Source organism: Crotalus tigris, unplaced genomic scaffold (assembly GCF_016545835.1).
Source record: "Crotalus tigris isolate CLP2741 ecotype Arizona unplaced genomic scaffold, ASM1654583v1 scf7180000018043.2394770, whole genome shotgun sequence".
NCBI classification, from domain to species: Eukaryota; Metazoa; Chordata; class Lepidosauria; order Squamata; family Viperidae; genus Crotalus; species Crotalus tigris.
In genome coordinates this window covers 789,771-794,210 of record NW_024096792.1, presented here as the reverse complement: position 1 = coordinate 794,210, position 4,440 = coordinate 789,771, and the positions used below count along the sequence as shown (strand labels likewise).

General features: G+C 43.1%; 1 pseudogene; it reads left to right on the top strand.

Moving 5' to 3' along the window:
• Window positions 1-405: 405 nt before the first annotated feature.
• On the top strand, window positions 406-1,083 carry LOC120309606 (annotated as a pseudogene).
• The last annotated feature ends 3,357 nt before the right edge of the window (window positions 1,084-4,440 follow it).

Sequence of the window (4,440 nt, the reverse complement as noted above, 5' to 3'; positions counted from 1 at the left end):
CTCGTTGCAAAATTTAGGATTAAATTGAAAAAAGTAGGGAAAAGCACTAGGCCACTCAGGTATGAACTAAATCATATTCCTGATGAATATACAGTAGAGGTGAAAAATAGATTTAAGGAATTAGATCTGATAGACAGAGTGCCTGAAGAACTATGGATGGAAGTTCGCAACATTGTACAAGAGGTAGCAACTAAAACCATCCCAAAGAAAAAGGAATGCAAGAAAGCAAAATGGCTGTCTGAGGAAGCTTTGCAAATAGCTGAGGAAAGAAGGGAAGCAAAAGGCAAAGGAGAAAGAGAAAGATACACCCAATTGAATGCAGAATTCCAGAGAGTAGCTAGAAGAGATAAGAATCCCTTCTTAAATGAACAGTGCAAAGAAATAGAAGAAAACAACAGAATAGGGAGGACCAGAGATCTCTTCAAGAAAATTGGAGATATGAAGGGAACGTTTCATGCAAAGATGGGCATGATAAATGACCAAAATGGCAGAGACCTAACAGAGGCAGAAGAGATTAAGAAGAGATGGCAAAACGACACAGAAGAACTATACAAGAATGAGCTTAACATCCCAGATAACCACAATGAGATGGTCACTGACCTCGAACCAGACATCCTAGAATGTGAAGTGAAATGGGCCTTAGAACATCTGAGCAACAACAAAGCTAGTGGAGGTGACAGTATTCCAGCTGAGCTATTCAAAATCTTAAAAGACGATGCAGTAAAAGTGCTACACTCAATTTGCCAGCAAATTTGGAAAACTCAACAGTGGCCACAGGATTGGAAAAGGTCAGTTTACATTCCAATTCCAAAGAAAGGCAATGCCAAAGAATGTTAAAACTATTGCACCATTGCACTCATTTCACATGCTAGTAAAGTTATGCTTAAAATCCTACAAGCTAGACTCCAGCAGTATGTGGATCGAGAACTACCAGAAGTACAGGCAGGATTTCAAAGAGGCAGAGGAACTAGAGATCAAATTGCCAACATACGCTGGATCATGGAGGAAGCTAGGGAGTTCCAGAAAAACATCTACTTCTGCTTCATTGACTATGCAAAAGCCTTTGATTGTGTGGATCACAACAAATTGTGGCAAGTTCTTAAAGAGATGGGAGTACCAGACCATCTCATTTGTCTTTTGAGAAACTTATATGCGGGTCAAGAAGCAACAATGAGAACTGGACACGGAACCACTGATTGGTTCAAAATTGGAAAAGGAGTCCGGCAAGGCTGTATACTGTCGCCCTGCCTATTTAACTTATATGCAGAGCACATCATGAGAAAGGCAGGGCTAGATGAATCAACAGTTGGAATTAAGATTGCTGGGAGAAATATCAACAACCTAAGATATGCAGATGATACCACTCTGATGGCAGAAAGTGAAGAGGAACTAAAGAGCCTCTTGATGCGGGTGAAGAAGGAGAGTGCAAACGTTGGCTTGAAACTCAACATTAAGAAAACCAAAATCATGGCATCCGGCCCTCTCAATTCCTGGCAAATAGATGGGGGAGAAATGGAGGTAGTGACAGATTTTATTTTTCTGGGCTCAAAGATCACCTCAGATGGGGACTGCAGCCAAGAAATTAAAAGACGCTTGCTCCTGGGGAGGAAAGCTATGGCAAATCTAGACCGCATACTAAAAAGCAGAGACATCACCCTGCCAACAAAAGTGCGTATAGTCAGGCCATGGTTTTCCCAGTTGCAATGTATGGCTGTGAAAGTTGGACCATAAGAAAGGCTGAGCGCCAAAGAATTGAGGCCTTTGAACTATGGTGCTGGAGAAGATTCCTGCGAGTCACTTGGACTGCAAGGCGTTCAAACCGGTCAGTCCTAGAAGAGATCAACCCCGACTGCTCTTTAGAAGGCCAGATCCTGAAGTTGAAACGCAAGTACTTTGGCCACCTAATGAGAAGGAAGGATTCACTGGAGAAGAGCCTAATGCTGGGAAAGATTGAGGGCAATAGAAGAAGGGGACGACAGAGAATGAGATGGCTGGATGGAGTCACTGAAGCAGTAGGTATGAATTTAAATGGACTCCAGAAGATGGTAGAGGACAGGAAGACCTGGAGGAACGTTGTCCATGGGGTCGCGATGGGTCGGACACGACTTCGCAATTAACAACAACAACAACAATTTTTTAAAGTAGAAAAATGTCTTTTAGTTTTAAATATTAATATATGGGCAATTAATGCTGTAAAATGGGAAGAGCAAAACCAGTCCAGTCCGGGTATCCAGCAATAGTAAATTAATTTGAGTATATAAAAATACAAATAATGGTTATGAGAGTCCACAAGATCAATAATGACCATTGAAAGAAACTATACATAAAGACTCTTAGGGGGAGCCTGGAACCCCCACAGAGCACGTCCCCGGGTGGCGGATTGGGGGACCCTACCCGTTATGGCTTTTATACTGTAATGGCGGACAGGAGGGAATCAAATACCTCCCATGGACCAACAGGTCTGGTGAGTGGCAGCTGGCTCCCCAGTATCAACTGAAGATGGAGACCATATTGGTTGGAATGGATTCAGAAGAATAGCACACGCTGTGGTGGCAGCCACTTGAATAATGTGTGCACAGCGGTGTTGAAAGCAAAGGGAAGACTACTACACTATATATTTCCCAGGAAAATCATGTTAATGGCAGTAAAACCTAACAATGGCCCCGAGTATGAGCACCCCTTAAATGGGGCAGGGGTGCTAAGTATCTCCCGGTCTGCTAGAAGCATGATAAACCCAAAACTACGAATTGGTACGTGGAATCTGAGAAGCCTATACGAAGCTGGGAAAAGAACATTGTGGCTTCAAAATCTAAGGGACTGGCTTGGACAAAACTCAGCAGCACTTTTTCATGCGGCTGCTGATAAAAACAGGATCGCCAACATGATCGCCAACGTCTGATAACGGATATGGCACAAGAAGAAGAAGAATACATAAAGAAATAAATAGGAGTTTCCCTGAAATTTTGGTTCAAAGTGACAGTTGTTAAACTGTATACAGAAAGAAGAGTGATTGCAATATATGGAAAATAAAGATTAAGCTTAGCACAATTTCATGTACATGTGTATTTCATGTATACATTTTTTGCTTAAGTAATATATATATTTGATTGATTCAGTTCACCTGCATTTACTTCTCTTTTCTGAAGTTCCAAATCAAATTAAACTGAGTCTGAAGGAGAATGACTTCACAGCTTTCTCTGTAACAATGGTTCTCAACCTGTGGGTCGCAACCCCTTTGGGGGTCGAACGACCCTTTCATAGGGGTTGCCTAAGACCATCGGAAAACACATATTTCCGATGGTCTTAGGAACCAAGACACCGCTCCTCTATCCGTCTCCACACGGCTTCGAGCTAGGGGCCATTGCAGCACCGGATTCGTTTCCATCGAGCATCTTCTAAGGGAAGCCACGCTGCTTCGTGGCCCTTTCCATGGAGGAGGCTGAACTAAGCTCTGCTGGTGCTGTCGCCCTCTTGGCTCTCTCTCTCTCTATCTCTCCCTCTCTCTCTCTCTCTCTCTCTCTCTCCCTCTCCCCGCCTGGGTGCTTCTCCAACCGGGCTGGGCAGAGCCAGCGGAGTGGCCTTCCTGCCCCCCCGGCCAGGCCGGCGACCTTCGGAAGTGAGGCAAGGACAGGCGAGGTGCACTGAGCCCTGGGTGTGGCGGATGAGTGGGCGGCATCAGTGCGTGCTTGGATAGCCCTTAGGATTGGGGGTTACCACAACATGAGGAACTGTATTAAAGGGTCGCAGCATTAGGAAGGTTGAGAACCACTGCTCTATAAGCTTGTCTTGTTCCCACTTTCTTTGCCAGGATTTCTTTCTTCTTCAAAGCCCCTTCATGCAGTTCTTTCGTATTTTGTAAAGAAGTGGATTCAAAGTCCTGAATGTCTGAATCCATCTGGCATGAGAGCTTGAGAGGGCTTTGTAAGTGTTAATATAGTGACTGCAGGCTGGTGTTCATATCCCTGGCCAAGTCCAGGAACAAAGCAATAAAGGTATGACAAAGATCATTACTTATCATGCCGATACTTTTTTTTTTTTTTTTGCCAACACAATGATGACTGAATAGCAGTATAAATTGGAAGTGAGAAAAGGCAAATTGTGCAAGAAGAGGCAGGAAGCCTTCCCTCTTGTAACTGGAAAGCTAGCTACCAGTAGATTTACAGATGGATTCTTTTAAATGGTCTCATTCTGAATTTTTTAGAACCTTAAACTTATATCCAGCACTCAGCTATGGTTTGAATGGCTCAGCAGCTGGAGATATAAGATGTTAACATAAAAAAAAAAAATCACAAGTACCAACTAATGGCCTCTATCAACCATCTGGCCCTAGGATTCTAAAAGAGCTGCCACTTAAAATTCCCTTTCTTTGCCTCAGATAACAAAATGACTTAAATAGTAAAAATTATTTCAGCCTTTACTTTTTATGTTTTCAATGCATCA